Genomic DNA, 19,153 nt, shown 5'->3' with positions numbered 1-19,153 from the left:
AGGGTTATTTAATTAAAGGGCAAACTTACAGATCACTGTCCTAGACAACAGTCCTCTGGGCCACCAGTAAAGGAGTCTAGAAGCAGGAAACGGAGTCCAAAGCAAGAGAGAGAGCAGGGTTACTGCTGCTTTTTAAAGGGAAAGAGACCACGCCCAAGTGGGCTGGTATTTTAAAGGCTGTTGGCTGAAGGAGCAGAAGGAGCTCCCGCAGCAAACAGGTGAAGAAAGTTTCCCTAGCTTGCTCGGCATTTGGTTTCTGAACCACAATAGAGGGAAAGGAAGAGAGATGCAAAGATCTGAGAGGGCTGGTGCTTTGGACAAGCAGTGCACAAGCACCCTCCAGATAATGGATCCTTTGTATAATGTGGGAAATAGCATCCAGAGTCGCTTGCTCAGGCTGTGAGTAAGTGTGCATACGTCCGTGCGTGCATATAAGCATGTGTGTGTAGGCACAGTGTGTATCCTGGCATGTGAGAGCACACATGCTCATGGGCAGTTCTGAGGAAAGCCTGGAAGCTTTGGTAATTCAGCACCAGACAGAAATTCTGAACAGACAGGACCAGAAGGAGCCGGTCCTAATCCAGTGAGCAAAGGAGGCCAGGACTCCCCGAGTGTGGTTTGCAGCTTCCTCTTTCCTCCCTACCTGTCCTAAGGAGCAGCAGATGAGGAGAGAAAACCTGAAGTTGTGTTTCAAATGTTACGATGACATTTATAGGATTACAGATGAAAATAGAAAGTCTGCAGGCATGGCTTACGCGTGAGAAGAGAACCAGCTCACGGAGAAACCTGCCGGTCTCTGTTCCGTGGAGACTTTCCTTCTAAGACACACGGGTGAGTAAGGAAAATGCTTTGGGACCACAAACTGAAGGCGCGGGGCATGGTGTACGATGCTAGGCTCATACCTTTGTGGCTGCGGAATATTTTTGCTGATATGTGTTGCCTGTTTGGGGGCTTGCTTATAGTTTCCGGAAGAGAGTTCGTGACCGTCATGGTGGGTGGGAAGCAATGCAACAGGCGGGTAGGTGTGGTGCTGAAGCAGTAGCTGAAAGCGTCCATTTTATCCACAAGCCGGAGGCAGGGATAGAGGTGGAGAGATCCATCTGGCCTGGTGTGAGCTGTGGAAACCTCGAAGCCTCAAAGCTCACCCCTGGTGACACACCTACTCTAACAAGGCCACGCCTTCTAACTCCTCCCAAAGCAGTCGGCAGGCTAGGGAGGAAACACTCAAAGGTACAAGTCTACAGGGGTGATATCTCGTTCAAAACACCACAGTTTCTCTCCGGGACCGTTATCTACCAGTCTTGTTACTCCTGGCTCAAGACAAAAGTCTCTACAGGCGAAACATGGGAGCAGAAAAGGACAGCACGGAATCAGTGGGGCCCATGGCAGGCGTCTTCTTTCAGCTGCTTTAGTTGATCTGAGTTTCAGGACCTTGTGTAGACAGCTATGTTTCCCACCCCCACAAAGCCCTTGTCAGGTTTTATTCCATTTGCTGGCAAATCATTTCCAAGGGCCGAGTTCCAGACCCAGGCTTGAGTTTTTGGCTCTCCTCCATCTTAGTCACTTCTGTGCCTTGGAGGAAGAGTCAGGCTCAGTATGTCGAGAGATCAGGCAGATTTAGAACCTGCCTGGCTCAGGCCCACCAAAATTTGGATCCATAAAAGTTTCTCTTGTGTTTCATTTTGCAATCTCCCTTTTAACTCCCTGATTTCAATTTATGTAGATTGTCATTTGAAGTAATAAGGGCGGCAGGGCTGCGTTCTCAGCACCCCCGGCCGCTTGCCCGGCTAGCGTATGCCCAAAATAATTACACAGACACTGTATTCTTTTAATCACTGCTTGGCCCTTTAGCTCTAGCACTTACAGGCTAATTTTCACATCCCAATCAACCCATCTCTAATAATCTGTGTATGGCACCCCAAGGTGCGCTTACCGGGAAGATTCTAGCCTATGTCCATCCTGGGTTGGACCTTCATGGCGTGTGTCTGCCAGGGAGCAGGGCATGGCGTCTCTGCTGAAGCGTCTGCTCTCGAGAGCAGAGCTGTGGAGTCTCTGACCTCACTTCCTCTTCCTCCCAGCGTTCTGTTCTGTTTACTCCTCCCACCTATCCTCTAACCAATAAAATGGGCCAGGGCAGTGCCTTTATTAGCCAATGACCTTCCTCCATCAGTCATTAGATTGTCCAGGCTCCACTGTAAATCTATAAGTTTCCTTCTTCTTTCTCCTTTTGGAGGCAGGATCTCATGAGCCCAGGCTGGCCTTGAGCTCAGTGTATCAGAGAATTATCTAAGACTCCCGTTCCTCTGTCCTCTGCCTCTTGAGACTGGGAGTTACAGGCCTGTGCCACATTGCCCAACTGAGTTGTCTGTAAAACGTGGCTACCTGGCACCATTTCCTCCTGCCTAGTGTGATTCCTCTGATTCTCCCAGTTATCCTGAGGCTTTGGCGTGGCCATGGAAAAATGGGAATCTGGAAGCAACCATGGTGTGGCTCCAGCTTTGGCAAGCTTGTCACATTTATTATCTTAGTTTCTTTCCTAACACTCTTAAAAGTTTGTTATGGGATTCCCCTTTGTATGCTGTGAATACCATTGGTTAATAAAGAAACAGTTTTGGGCCTATAACACAGCTATCAGGGACCAGAGCTAGGTGGGGAAAACTAAACTGAATGCCGGGAGGAAGAAGGCTGAGTCAGGGAGAAGCCATGTAGCCCCACTGGAGACAGATGCCAGAATTTTAGCCGGTAAGTCACAGCCTCGTGGTGATACACAGATTGCTAAAAATGGGTTAAATTAAGATATAAGAGCCAAGGGCTGGAGAGATGGCTCAGAGGTTAAGAGCATTGCCTGCTCTTCCAAATGTCCTGAGTTCAATTCCCAGCAACCACATGGTGGCTCACAACCATCTGTAAAGGGGTCTGGTGCCCTCTTCTGGCCTGCAGGCATACACACAGACAGAATATTGTATACATAATAAATAAATATAAAAAAAAGAGTTAGCCAATAAGAAGCTAGAGCTAATGGGCCAAGCAGTGATTTAAATAATATAGTTTCTGTGTGATTATTTCGGGTCTGAGCAGCAGGGAACAAACAAGCAGCCTCCTTACAACAAAGGTTGATGTTAGAATTTTATTTTTTTAAAAGATAAAGTAATATGTTTGGGAGCTCTTGCTTCTGGCAAGACAGGGTTCACCCTTGGTGTCAAGACTTGAAAGACATGGCTCGGGTCTCTGTGTTTCTGATGTTACTGATAGTAGCAAGGATAAGGGGTTGGAGTTAGACATACAAAAAGGAAAAGATTGATTCCTATAATGAGTGCTCCATGGAGAAGAGGCATAAAATCCAGATATTGGGGTGTTCAAACTCTGCACCTATCAAAAGGGAGTAATAATAACAACAATGATTGCAACCAAACTCCCCACTTAATTTGTGTCTCCTGTTGTACACCTTATTTCTGGAATATGTATGAGTATATGATGCCTGAGAGGTGCCACCAAAAAGATATCTTCTGTAGTTTACGCATTTATCAATGCATATATGTTGAGTGACTACTTAGTTATTTTACTGATTCTTCACCCCCCCCCCCTTAGGCACAGTGCCTAGGGCTTAAGAGCTTGTCAAGTACTTTCAAGAATGTTTGAGAACTACAATTAAATTATTAACTCCAGTACAGGAAGCAAAAGTTTATAAATGCCTAATTGAGTGTCTACTAAGCTAACATGCCAACCAGCCAACTGTTAGCAATGTAACACTTTTATAATTATATGTAATTATATATATATATATGTATATACATACATATATATATATATATATATATATATATATATATAAAATATCTGTTAGACTTTACACCTTAAGAAGAAAGTAAGGAATTTAACACATGAATGCCTAATGTGTTAGATATTGTCATGCATCAAATATTTTATTAATCAGTCATAAAATCAGTAAGATGTTGCAACTAATCCAAAGATTGTTGTATGGAGGCCATGAAATGAACTTGCAATTAAATTCAAAACTCTTCCCAGAATGGGGGTAAAATCAGTTATTATACCAGACAGAATTAATTTGTTCAGGGATAGGAATGCATTGCTAACATTCCATTTTTCTTTTGTAACTCAGAGTTATGGAGCCTACACATATGATCAGGTAAGCCGTAACATGTGTGAGATTCATGTAGACAGCACCCTATTTTCAAAGGAAAATATCCGGTGGTTGAGGCACATTTTAAGGTCTTCCCCAATTCTTCTCAAAAAAAGATAATTCTTGATCATCAAAATAAACAGGACCAATCCTAGCATGGTGTAGACTGATGTTTACAGGGATGAGACAAGGCTGGTCCTTAACACATGGTCTTCCTGAAGCTTGCAAAACTTAGCAAATTTTGAGCCATATGTGTTGATCAACTAACCACTTGTCTTAGGGTTTCAATTTCTGTGAAGAGATGCCATGACCATGGCAACTCTTATAAAGGGAAAACGTTTAATTGGGGTGATTTACATTTTCAGAGGTTTAGTTCATTTTCAGCAGGGTGGGACATGGTGGCATGCAGGCAGACATGTGCTGGAGGTCTCAAAGCCCACCTCCACAGTGACACACTTCCTTCCACATGGCTATGGCTACTCCAGTAAAACCACACCTCCTATTAGTGTCGTTCCCTCTGAGTGTTGTGGGGTGGGATATTTGTACCTGGTGTGAAAATGTATTGCCGTGGTTGGTGTAATAAAAAGCTGAATGTCCAATAGCGAGGCAGGAGGTTTAGGCAGGACTTTGAGACAGAGAGAGAACTCTGAGAATAAGAAGGTGGAGTCACCATCCAGGAACAGAGGAAGCAGCATGGGCAGGATGTAGGGATGAAGTAACGAGCCATGTGCTAGGACATAGATTAAAATAAATGGGTTAATTTAAGATATAAAAGCTAGTGGGACAAGTCTAAGCTATAGGCCAAGCTTTCATAATTAATAAAAAGTCTCAGTGTTGTTATTCGCAGGCTGGTGGTACTGCTGCATATGAATTTGCAGGGTCCAGTTACATTCAAACTAACGAAGAGACGAGACTAAAGCCATTTTAAACCCAGGCTCCATCTTTGTGTGAGTCTAACCTAGCATGCATCCCACCCCAGGCACCCCACCCCATGTAACTTTGAAATCTGAGAAAAGCCACAACTGGCCCCAAAACTGCCAGGCTGCCCAGAGACTTGAGGACAGCCAATCAGAAGCTAGACAAACAAGCTTTTTTTTTTTTTTCAACTACTGGGTGGTTTTGTGGGGCCCAAGGCATATAACGCCCTGCTTGAGGATTTCTCCTAATAAACCTGCACTGTGAGCTCTGGGGCTTCTCTCCCTCACCAGTTGTTGGTGTGTGGGATGAGCCTGCTTACAAGCCTGTACAATAAAGAAACCTTATATCAGTGCATCGGAAGCCAGCTCCATGGTGGTGGCCTTGCTGGGGGGCGGGGTCTCACCCCTGCGACTCTGGCATAACATTACAGCAGCGCGCTATTAATTTCTGTCTATGATTTCTCACAAGGAATCTCCGATGGAGTCTAGCACCTCTCCTATTTACTATCCGAGGTCTGCTGAGAGAGGCTCACAAAGACTCATATATTTGAGCACTTGGTCCTCGATTGGTAGAACTGTTTGGGAAGGATTAGGAGGCGTGGCCTTGCTGGAGGAGGTGTGTCAATGGGCATGAACTTGAGGTTTCAAAAGCCCACACCATTCTCAATTAGCTCTGTCTGCCTCCTGGTTGTTGTTTTAACATATGTGCTCCAGTTATGGCTCCATGTCTGCCTGCTGCCACGCTCTTCAGCCTGAAGTTCATCTAACCTGTAAGCCTACCAGTAAATTCTGTATTCTATAATTTGCCTTGGTCATGTGTCTTATTCCGACAATAGAAAAGTAAGACAGGCCAGGGGTTCCAAGAAACTCTTTCCAAATTCCACCTGTAGTACCTATAAATTTGGGTACATTTTTCCCCCCCGTGTAAAGGCCCTGAAATTCCCAGTCAACTTCGAAATGACTCACAAGCACACCTCATGTCTACTTCCCAAAGCAAAGCCTCATCGGGTTCTGAAATATGACTTGTCAGGTAAGACGCTCACTGCCCAGTCAATTTGTCTATTATATCTTGGTGAAAAGAGGACCAATCCTTACCAAAATCATAGAAAAAAACCATATGCTATGGGACGTGCAGAAATCCTTTCAAAAGTTGCTGAGATCTGATGATTCCTCGAGAATCAGATAGTTTAAAGGTTTCAGTTGAGTTCAGAAAATAGAGTTTACTGGATTGTTGTAAGTTCTTCTCATAGGTCCAGAAAATAAAACACGAAAATGAAGAACATTCTGGAAAGCACGGTAAACGTTCCTTCATGGGTTTGCCTAGTGGCACAATGAACTCTTGGAGCTTGGCAGCCTCCAATTTGGGCAGTCATTTGCTGTGCGGGTTGTGTATCCCTGGTCCAAAACCGGAAACATTTCAGATTTTGCATTTTTTTTTCTTATTTTAAGAGATTTGCTTATGGGTGACAAGATTGCTCAAGGATGGGACACAAGTCCCAGGAAATCACGTCTGTTTCACGGTCGCTCTATGATCATGCTGTGAAGATACATTATACCATATTTTCAGCGTACCTGCGTTTGGTCTGTTGCTTGAGATATTAGGTCAGCTCTGGAATATTCTGTTAGTGTGTGACATCATGTCAATGCTTCAAAAGTTTGGGAATTTGAAGGATTTTTAGATCTGGGGTTTGGGGTCCAGAGTTGCTGGTCTGATACCTGGCTCAGTCCTTCTCTTAGGCAGTGACTATGTTTCTTTACTCGAAGCATACATTCTGGGTGGTACCTAATTAGCATTGCCCAGGGTCACAAAAGCAGCCATGAGATCAGGCTGTGGGTGCTTTATTGCTGGTAATTTTGAGTTGTGAAAGGTCCAGTATTGTGTGAAACAATGATAATTTAGCCATTCACAGAGTTCAGTGTGAATACTGAAGCCCAAATTCTGTTACTACATTCTCACTCCTCCTCCTCTCTCTCTCTCTCTCTCTCTCTCTCTCTCTCTCTCTCTCTCCCTTCCTCCATACCTCCCCTTCTCTCTCCCCTACCCTCTCCCTATCTCATTTCCCTTCCCCCCTCCTCTTCCCTTTCAAACAACCCCAAAGATATCAATGGATGGTACATTTGAATTCTGAAAACATCTAAATGTAATTTTCATGAGGAAAAAATCTTGAGGCATAACATAATAATCTTGAATTATAATATGTGCATTATGCCAAGACCATTAGGTTAAAAATAAGTCTGTATTTTATTTTACATTTTAAAACAATTCTGTGGGTAAGTTTAATAGCTTAAGACATTGAGACGTTGGGTAAGATACTTAGAACCAATGTCATTGAAGCTCCTGGCCTTAAATAAAAGAAGTAAGGTCTTGTTTAAGTAAAGCATTTCAAATCATACTTGAGTTGATAACTGATAACCTCACCCTGATGTCGCCAATAGCTTCAGGCAATGCATTTCCAGGACAACAGTACAGGAATCTGGTGTGGTGGCTGCTGAGTTCTGATCAGTGCTTTTCCCAAGGTGAGAACTCGTCCTAGAAGGTAGGAACACTGACAAATCCCCAGGGATTTCCCACAAAGCATACAATTTCTGAAGTGTTTATCTCACTTATACAAATTTCACTCAGGGCAGGCTGCCTCTTCCGACAGTGCTTTTCACATTAGTCTCAGATCAAACAGACAGAATTACTTCTAATACTTCTATTTTCATAACATAAAAGAAAAAAGAACTCATGATTTCCCCCAGGTGATTTTTGGAAACCAAACATTTCTTTCTTTCTTTCTTTCTTTCTTTCTTCCTTCCTTCCTTCCTTCTTTCTTTTCTTTTCTTTTCTTTTCTCTCCCTCTCTCCCTCCCCCTCCCTCTCTCCTTCTCTTCCTTCCTTCTCTATCTTTCCCTCTCTCCTACCCTCCCCTCTCTCCTCCCTCCCTCCCTCCCTCCCTCCTCTCCCATTTTCTCTCTTTTTCTTTTTTTCTTCACATTTAGAATCCTGTATAGAAAAAGCAAGACTAAAAGCAATCAAACTAAAAACCAGTTAAAAGCCCCAAATACTCCATCCATAGCCTCACCCCCATCCCCCCCCCCATCCCTGCCACCACTAAGGCTTAGGGGCACTGTCATCTCAGAAGGAGAATACAGAGACTTTAAGAGCCAGGGGGTGGGGAGGATCAGAGAATAATGTCTTCTGGATGTGTTAAAGATTGGTCTTGGATGCTTGAGAAACAATATTTGATGACTTCTTTATTCAGAGTGACAAGAGAACATGAACATACACAGTTGGTAATGCAATTGCAAAACATATAGCCACGTCACTTTTGTAAATAAGGAAACTTCGGTCTTTTCCCCTTAAATAATCAAAGACATAATGAAGTCAACACAAACACTGATTTAAAGACACCGAAGTATTCTCTACAGAAAGTAGAGAATAGTTGTTTACTTTATAAGGACATTCATCATAGAAAGCAGGGGTGGACACCCACCAACATAGAATGCCTTGGCCAAGATTTTTAACACATTTTATAACTTCTGTTAAGACTGCTGTATCAGCTACAGTATTCACACCCTAAGTTCTTTTCGTTCCATTATGCATTATTATACTCCAGAGCAAACCGGTTCTTTCATTAAGACAGATCCCAAGAGATTCGCAAGATGAAAGTAAATTCTTATAATTCAAAGACAGTATTTAAATGAACATATAATTTGTTTATTACTGCACTCCTCAAATTAAAAATAAATTGATATACAATACATTACTATTTTAAAAACTTCTTGGTAGCCAGCTTGTGATCTTAGCACTAAGGAGGCTGAGGTAGGGTGACCACCACAAGTTCAAGGCCAGCCTTTATCTGCATAATGAATTGCAGGCTAGCCAGGGCTCTAGAATAAGACTCTGTTTCAACCAAACCAAACAAAAGCACCAACAGTAACAAAAAAAAAATAATACCAACAATAACAATAACAAAAAAGCCTGTGTTCTAATTGCTAATGATATCGACAGTTGTCTCCTTAAACTTCCTCTGGGGTCTTCAACAAGTCCCAAAGGCAGGAAATCATTTCAAGAGCAAAACATTTGACAGCTACTGCTTCCAGAGAAAACCACCTTCCCTTGAAAATGCAAGACTTTCACGCACTTGGATTTCTTTAGCATCATTGCTCAGAAGCGCAGCTGTCACTGCTCATAGCAATTATAACTTTTAACCGAAGTAACTAACTTGTCAGTCATGGAGAAAAGCGGATGGGGTAAGGAAACAGATAACTGAGAACTTGTAGGTATCTACTAGATTCATAGCAGATTAGGAAAAGGTCACAAATTTCGTCCCTACACTATGTACCTCTTGCTTACATGTTCTATAAGGGCAAGAGTGAACACACCCATTACCTTCTTCAGTAGATACAGAACCTCTCAAGCATGTAAGGAATTATTTATGGCATCCTGTCATAGAATTTATCTAGGCTGTCAAAGACTATCATCTCATCTAACTCAAGAGGTTCACAGTTTTAAGCTACTTAAAGATCAAATCCAGAGACTTCTCTCCTGCATGATAAGGCTCTACCAATGGGCCACAGCCTCAGGTCCTATTTAAGGGTCTTAGAAATTATCTTCAAGCTGGCACGCTATAAAAAACATAATTGCTCCTGCGCAAGGGGCATAGCTCAGAGGCAGACGTCTTGTCTAACATGCACAAAGCTCTGGGTTCCAGCCTCAACACTGGAAAAAAAAAACCCATTGAAATAAGGTTAGGAAAATCATGATTCAGTTTCACTGAACATGCATTCGCATTATGCAAGATTAATGTCAGTTTATTTGATCAGCAACCTGATAATTATAAAAAAAAAGCAAACCAAGTAGAATAAATGTATGCTTTGATTATATTCAGGGCAGACAAATCAGAGAAGACATAATTGTTTTAATAAGCAGAATATTAAACTAGTTTTATTTGGTGGAAGTTTACCTTGATTATGTGAATATGGATTTTTAAGTGTTTCGGAGTTTATTTCTGTAGGAAGAGTTTTTTTTTTTTTTCTGGTGCATTTAAAGCATTAGAAACTCTTCATTTTATAAAGATGTAAGAATGCTCGACTGATGTAAACACTCATCACTCAAGCCGCTCACCGCAGAGACTCTTAAACAAAGTCCTAATTTCTTGCACTCTTTGAGGGTAGGAAAGCGCTTCACTCTCAGAGGTAAGGGTCAGGCACACAGCCACGCAGGAGAACTTAGAGTTTCGATGCTGCAGGTTTAGCTGAAGGTACAAACCACAGAATCCTCCAGAGCAGACGCCAGAGAAGTGTGATGCCTCCCGAAGGGCACAAAACTCTTTGAGCTCAAAACAGGATGATTGACAAATACCAACAAGCCAGCCAGATTCTCCCTGTGTTGTCTCCTTACTTAACAGAAACAGATCTCTGTGATCTCCAATGCTCAGACCATCAACCAAATTCCCAATCCTTGCTACTACCATAGCAGAGCAATTGCTCAGCCAATAAACAAAGAACGAACAATCGAAGAGAACACAGAACTGGGAAGGGTGGGGCAATGAGTAGAGAGACAGCCAATAAAGGCCTGGGGTTGCCTCAAGTCCATCTCTCTTCAAAATGTATTTCTTTATTTCCCACCTCATACCCTGCTGCTGTTATTTTTGTTTGTTTGTTTGTTGTTATTGTTGTTGCTTTTTGTTTTGTTTTGGTTTCTTTGAGACAGGATTTATCTGTGTAGCCCTGGCTGTCCTGGAACTCTCTGTAGACCAGGCTGGCCTCGAACTCCCAGAGATCCACCTGCTTCTGCCTCCTAAGTGCTGGGATTAATGGCATGTGCCCCCACCACTCCCTGGCTGCTGCTTCTGTTTTTTGTTTTTTTTGTCTTGAGTCAAGAATTTACAGCTTGGAGCCCAACTATCTGGGGAAGTCTGCCAGTTGACTCTGTTGGGTCCAATGGCAGAAGACTTCTCAAGTCTTCAAAGATATTTTCCTAAAGAAGGGAAACAGGACTGTGGCACAGACAGAAAATGAATACACATCCATAATTTTATTTGATTAGTAGGAGAGCTGGCAGGAAGTTGTAAATGTTAAGAAGAGGTTTGAAAAGCAAAGACAGATAGAAAAATACATAGGGGAGGGAGAGGAACATTTCTTCTACTAATTCTAGTGTCACTGGCCGGCTCTCTGTGACAAAAGACAGACTGGCAGAACAAAAAGCAGACAGGAGCCATTATCAAGAAGTGAAGAACTAAAAACAAAACTGGACTCTAAGCGTGTTTTTGTTTGGTTTGGTTTTTATTTTTGAGAAAGGTTTTCTCTGTGTAGCCTTGGCTTTCTTGGAACTCACTATGTTAGTGTAGACCAGGCTGGCCTTGAACTCAAGAGATCGCCTGCCTCTGCCTCCCAAGTGCAAGGGTTAAAGGCGTGCGCCACCACTGCCTCATTTGTACCGGGATGTCTTAAAGAAAGGCTAGAAGGAGGCTGGGGTTTGTGGAACATACGCCAGAGAGTAGGAAGACCAGCGGGGACTGGGTGGGGTTTGCCCAGGGTTTCCTCTGTGCTGTTCATCTTCAAATAAGGAAGATCCTGTCGTCTGTGGACTCTCCCGTGAGTTTCATTCTCCCGTGTCATGGCAAAGGGTCCAGGGAAGGTCTGCAGGGCCTGTACCTGCTCCTGCTCAAGTCCCTTCAGTCCCAAGGGTCTGACACGCCATGGTGCCTTATATTGGAGTGACATGTTTTTCAACTCTACCACTTACAGGAATTTACAAATAAATATAAAATCGGTTTCTTTTTCTATAGTGAGATGGGGAGGAAGTCAATTGCCTGTCCACCTGAGGAAACGAAGTTTTCTGTTTATAGACCAGAATGATTTGCATTGCTCTCAGCTACCCACAATTTACGGAGTTGTAAAATAGCTCAAAGACAATAAAAGGTGCAGACCTCATAGATCAGAACTCCTGAAGGGCATGTTTCAGACAGCATATAGATTCCACTGAAGATATATCGTGATCTCTCTTTTTATCTTGTTATTTTCATAGTCTTCCACATACACAACTCAAAAGTATGAAAATGATAAAAATATATATTGCACAAATTGTTTTAGAGTTTTTATGGTGGGCTATCAGTGCTTTATGAGGTTTGATTTGGTGCAGAATAGGCACGTGATTCTAGGATTTGTGCCTAGGATCTGGGAAGGTGGCCCTGGTGTCCAGCAGGTGCCAGCAATCTGCCAGGGCATGTATTGAGAGAAAGGTTTGCTAAAAAGAGAGAACTTTTATTCCACCATGAAATTTAAAAAAACAAGTAAATAGACAAAAAAAATTGACATGTCATCAAGACAGTGAATTGAGGGGCTGGAGAGATGGCTCAGAGGTTAAGAGCACTGGCTGCTCTTCCAGAGGATCCAGGTTCAATTCCTAGCACCCACATGGCAGCTCACAGCTGTCTGTAATTCCAGTTGCAGGGAATCTGACATTTTCACAGATGTGTATGCAGGCAAAACACCAATGAACATAAAATAAAAATAAGTTGTTTTTTTTTTAAAAAAAAAAAACAAACTGAATTGAGTTGAATAGAAGAGCCTGGTGTCAAGAGAATGTATATAATAAGAAAGTCTCAGTGACATTGTTGGCTGCTAACTCAGTAGCCTCACCCCTACTTGGTTGAGATCAGCAACCCAATTTTTGTTTTTCAGATATGGAGAAGTCTAAGGTATGCAGGAAAGGTAGACTCCTCTTCTGGTCTATGGTCCAAGTTCACAATGGCAATCCCTTCCGCCATGCCTTCCTCTAATGGCCACAGAAATTACTTTATTTTTGGTCGGTTGTCTCCTTTGGATTATTGCCTACTTCTGGTATTGCCAACCTCTAGTAATTTTTTAAATTAACTCATTTCAGTTATGAGAATACCTACATAATGAAAAGCATATAAAATAAAAAGTATGGAATAGCTTTTAATAAGATGAGTACATACAGTTATCACCCACATAATAATATGAGCATCCTCAAGCTCTTCTACATGCAAACTTTACCTGAGGGCAGCCTCTTCTTTGCTCCCAGAGGTGACCACTGTCTGATGCGTAATTCCAGGAGTCCCTGCTCCCCCGCTTTGCAGTTATGGCTACTTCCAACTTTATTATGGGCTCTGTTTCATTCAATATTATGATTTTGAGATTCACTTATTTCATGATGCAAAAGCTGCAAATTACTAATTTCATTGCTGAACGTCAGGGCTCTCCAAATTCCTGGTCTGACACACCTTTACACCATCAAAAAATGATTTTTAGACCCCAAAATCCATTTAGAAATTAAAATGAGAATTAAAAAATTTAATATATTATAAATAACAATGATACCTCAAAAGTTAGTAGGTGTGTTAAGTAGAGTTACAATTCTCTTCCCACATGCACATGTAGAAGAATTAAGGTGAGAACCCAAGCAGGCACTTACAAACCAGTTGCTCAGAGCAACCGATGACGAGCAATCCAAACATCCGTGAACCCAGACCCAAACAGCATCAAAATATGCACCACGCTCACCGTGTATTGTTATTCGGGTCCACAAAGGAGTGCTCCTCTCTGAGTCTGAGACATCTTTCAACATGAACGACCTGGGCAGCACGCTGTGCACAACATGTCAGGCTATAAAAGACAACTCCTCTGTAGTTGTACTACGTGAAAGGTGCAGAATAGGAAAATTCGTAAAGTCAGATGTAGACTTGAGGTTTTCCGGAGCTGGGGAAGGGCAGGTTGTCATTGCTTGAAAGATTTGTTTTTTATTTGTGATGATGTAAGTACTTCTGAATCACATACTTAAATATTGTTTGGATTGAAATTTTTATTTTATGTTCATTTTAGCATAATCAAATCCATAAAAAAAAAAGAACACAAATAATGCCCAAACCAATACATGTTTAAAACGTAAGCCTGTGGTAATTGTGTCTTTCCCATGAATTCCTGTGTTGAAATCCTGACCTCCAAGGGGATGGTGAGGAGGTGGGGGCCTCTGGGAGGTGGTTAGGTTACAAGGGATGTTAGTTGCTTTTCTGTTTCTGTGATAAAACACGTGACGAAGGCAACCTATAGCCATCTAGAACCTATCTAGATATCTAGATACTTTGATCCCGAACCTTCCGTTGACTTTAGAGTCCCAAGGGTCTAGTCTCACTTTAAGAAGACTTCATACACAGCCAGTACTTGGTTCAGTATTACCAACTATATTTCTCCTGGCTGCTGGTAGCAACGTGGCTGAGAGTCCGATGCACCGGGATGAGTCCAGCTTGGTTTAGCTAGTAACTGTGGAAGTGTGCAGTCATAGATTTACACTTGGGCAATGGGAAGACAGGAGAAACGACGGTTTCACAGACATACTCGGAAGCGTTTTGCACAACCTCAGGAGTGCTTCTCAGCTGATGCTCCCCAGAGGCTGTGTGCAGACTCACTGACTGCCACGGAACAGAGGGAAATCAGCCAGAAACAGCTTCCTCCTTAGTGGGAACTTGAACCCCGGCTTTGCCGATTGATCTCTGGTGATCTCTAAGACCAGACTTTTAAACGCTTGTGTGTGTTCAGTGCTTTTCCCTTCCACAAGCTCTGACTGAACCGTGTGCTATAAGCCAGGCACGGCGGGCTTTGATCTATCCGTGCTCCGGGAGGAAAAGGCACAGAAAACACTGCAGGGGAAGAGTTTTACAACCTCCGCTTCTCAGCTGCAGGCGATCTAACAAATAGTCGCGGGTGATATGGCAGCAAGACAAGTGGGCGTCCCAGAGTTGTCACTTCCATTTCTCTTCCAACACTGGTTGCTATAAAACTACAGCGAAGAGCAAACTACAGCCTGTGGCAAAAGCTTGACTCACAAATCCAGCTTGTGGCCCATTCCAGTGCACTGTCCTTTGTTTTTAATACATAAAGTTTTATTAAAATACAGCTGTACGTAGTTGTTTGGGTGTGATCTATGGTTGTTTTTATCCGAACAGGGCAGAGTTGAAGTGTGCCGTCAAGACTCAGAAGTAAACCTTTGTGAACTGGGATGGGTAGACAGGAGACACTGGGGCCATGCAGACCGGGGTCATTTGGGGAATGAACCTCGGAAAGGCTTCATGTGCACCCCTGCTAGGGTAGCTCAGTCTCTCCAGCTGGGCACACAGGGAGGATGCAGACTGACGCAAGCAAAGGCAGAGCTGGTTCTGTCCACATCTGACTCTCCTGGCTCCTGGGACGAGGCCAGTATGGAAACAGATGATTAATATCATGGGGCTATGCCCACGGATGCATCACTTAGACACATTACATGTGATGGTCGCCTACCTACACGAATGGATCATAAGACAAAATGTTGAGTGGAAACGCTGGAAATTTAATGAGGTCTGTAATGTTGATGTGAATTAAAAATATATGCACGCAACTCAATTGTTTATATTTTATTATAGCATTTAGAAGCAAGAAGATATGTAGTCAGTCCTTCATAGCTGGGTTTTGAAACCATGGATTCAACCCATGATATTATGCCTGTTTATGCTGAACATGTATAGCCGTTTTTGTTATTTCCCTGCAAGACAACATCTATTTACACAGCATGCACATTGTATTAGTACTATAAGCAATCTAGAGATGATCCAATGCTACAGGCAGATATGCGTGTGCTCTATGACAAATATTTCCCAATTAATAGAAAAGCCTTGACCATCTGCTGACTTTACACCCAAAGAGTTTCATGGAATCAATGCCTTATGGATAACAAAGGGTGACTATGTGTTAATCACACTGTAATTGCCTTGTGGAGGACAAAAAAATAGGGGCTTTGAGAGCTAAGAATGGACCAACCAATCAATACGACAATGCAAAGGCTTATAGGGACAGATGACTGTGTGCCATGAGGTGATGGGTTTAACTGACTTAGCCCTTGGCATCTGAGGTCAAGAACCACAAAGTAACAGCTGAAAAAGGAAGGAAGAAGGAAGACCGGAAGGATCTGGAGGTATTTTGTTTCTGTTCTAGCTTTCACAGCTGAGTACATTTATGACCTGGTGATGACCTTTAGGGGCTCAGTTTCCAACTGGAGGCAGTGGTGGTGGTTTCTTCTTCTTCTTTTTCTTCTTCTTCTTCTTCTTCTTCTTCTTCTTCTTCTTCTTCTTCTTCCTCTTCCTTCTCCTCCTCCTCCTCCCTCCTCCTCCTCCTCCTCCTCCTCCTCCTCCTCCTCCTCCTTCTTCTTCTGAGAGAGAGAGAGAGAGAGAGAGAGAAAGAGATACAGAGACACACAAACAGAGAGACAGAGACTCTGTGTTGTGTGTGTGTGTGTGTGTGTGGTGTGTGTGTGTGTGTGTGTGTGTGTGTGTGTTGGGAATCTAAGACAAATGGAATCCAGTCCTGTCTAGGGCTAGACAGAGTGTGTAATAGGCTCAAAAAAGTTGGAGTTGGAGCCCTCGTTTGGAGCTACAGCTCTGTCAAAAACCTACTTTCTTTGACAATGGTCAGGGTAGTGTTAGGAGAGTTTCGACACTTGGACACTAATCTCAGTCATATTGGGACTTGAATTTAGTCTAGGCATTCTTGAGAGTGGCATCAGGATACCACACTAGGTTCTGACCTGTTCAAGGACTGTGCAGAAGCCTTGGGCAACAACTGGCTAAAGGATTTCAGAGCAAACCCTGGATTCTTTAGACGAAAGTTGTCTCCTATATCTTGTACGTGATTTCCATAACTTGAGACACTACCTGTCCTAACCTGGGATTGGCTGATGAGCAAATGAGGCTCATATCTGGAGTTATAGCATATACCTTAGTCATTCACACATTTTAGAGAAGTTTTAGCAAACAATTTCTTCTTTCAATTTACTCCTTCAGCCCAATTTGGACAGAAAGCGTAAATGAAGCGGGAAGAAAAAAAACAGGCAAATTATTCCAAAAGACTTGAGAGAAAACAGCGGCTTTTATGTTATTTCACTTGTTTTCTTGAAAAGGAATATCGATTATTACACATAATTCCATCCTTCAATCTCGAACATTAAGTAAAAATTAAATCAATCCTTTCTGATGGTTTTCAAACATTTCTGTGTACTGCTCAGGTGGCCCAATTTACATCTGAGTTCTGTGAGGCTGTCCTAGCTGCCAGCACTGGGAGCTTCATCTGTTCCTCATCCTTCAGCCTCAGATAATAAGTGACATTTTAAAAGACCACAAATCAGTGGACTTCATGCTACCCAAAACAATACTGTAAGATTGATAGAAAACAATACTGTAAGATTGATAGAAAACAATACTGTAAGACTTGTTCTTGCTCACCATGTTGTTATATCCATAGATAACTTAGCCCTCGTCAAAGGGACCACTTCTTGCAGTAGACAGAATTAGGACAGGGACCCGTATCTGAACAGGGGGCAGAGCATGAGAGACTGAAGCAGTCATGGGATGTCTTTATTAAACCCTCCCCTCAAGGCTCAGGGATCTGTGTGCAAGAGGAGGTGGAAAGATTGTTGGAACCAGAAGCGGTAGATGACTTCAAGGAGACAATAGGACTGACACATAGGAATTCACAAAAACTAAGACAGTACACGCAAGACCTGGACAGGTTCAAACCAGACAAAAGTCCCATCACTCAGAAAGGAAAGTGGACACAAAAACCCTACCTCTCACCAAGAAGCTATTTGCAATTGATGACTGCTGGGAAAGGGAAAATCAGTTTTCTCCAATGGAGAGTCACTGGCTGTGTCAACTGCAATCCAGGTTAGACCCCACGACTAGAAATAGTTGGCCAACTGTCTTAGTTAGAGTTACCATTGTTGTGATGAAACCAAAAGCAAGTTGGGGAGGAAAGTGTTTTGGCTTATGCTTCCACACTGAAGGAAGTCAGGACAAGAATTCAAACAAATTAAGAACCTTCAAGTAGGAGTTGATGCAGAGGCCATGGAGGGGTGCTGCTTACTGGCTTGCGCCCATAGCTTGCTAAGTCTGTTTTCTTATAGAACTCAGGACCATCAACCCATGAATGGTCTCACCCATTGGGCTGGCCCTCCCCCATCAATAACTAATTAAGAAAATGCCTTATAGGCTTGCCTACAGCCCAATCATATGGAGACATTTTCTCAATTGAGGTCTCTATCTTTCAAATGACTTTAGCTTGTGTCAAGTTGACATAAAACTAACCAGCACACCAACACAAAATGGACTTCATGGTTTTTTTGTGTGTGTATATGCTTTTTGTTTTGGTATTTTTTGACTTGTTCTTAAAATTTGTTTTGAATTTTGTTTTTTTGTGTGTTGCCTTCTGGTTTTTGAGGGAGGGAAAAGGAGGGGAAAAGGGAGAGAGAGAAGTTGGATGGGTAGAGAGGGTAGGGAGAATCTGGGAGGAGTTGGGGAAGAGAAAGGTGGGACACTGCGGTTTTTCTGGCTTAAGGATATAATAAAAATATTGTATGAGAAAATCTTAAATCAAAAGTAAGTTAATTTGAAAAAAAAGTCTCATTAATCCAGTTAAGATTATATTTTGAGGGAATACAATAAATATGCTAGTGTAACTTCTCTTATCAAATATGCTTCAAAAATAAGTTTTTTTATTATTTAAAAATAATTATGAAATTATAATAAGGACTAACAAAAAAGTAAAATTTACCTATGTATTTGTATATACACACGAATGTTTTGTACATTATATTCACTTTTTTGAAGCATCGCGTTCAAAGAACACACACAGTTCTATGTTCTGCTGTTTTTATACTTTTGTTTGGTTTTTGGAGACAAAGGTTTAGTCTGCTGCCCAAGCTAGTCTTGAACTCTTGGACTAAAGTGGTTTGCCTGCTCTAATATTCTGAGTGTTCAGGGCAGTAGGCACACATTGCGTTCTAGCTTACACACTAGCAAGACCTCATCTTCACAAATAATTAAATGTAGTGTTACATCACCCACACATTTTCATGCCGACAGATTTAGTAATTGGATTTAAAAGTATCAAATAAGTTTCCATCATGAGAATGTGCCAAGACTTATTTATGTTGCACTTTTAATATTTGGTTTACTTAAAATACTTGCTATTGCAAGTCACACTTCCACAAATACTATTTTGTGGAAATCTTTGATAACATTGCTAATTGTTTTCTGGGATAGATCCATGAATCTGCAATTCCT

Source organism: Microtus oregoni, unplaced genomic scaffold (genome assembly GCF_018167655.1).
Source record: "Microtus oregoni isolate MIOR12 unplaced genomic scaffold, Mior012 000009F_ref0000495, whole genome shotgun sequence".
NCBI lineage: Eukaryota > Metazoa > Chordata > Mammalia > Rodentia > Cricetidae > Microtus > Microtus oregoni.
This window is presented reverse-complemented; position numbering follows the sequence as displayed.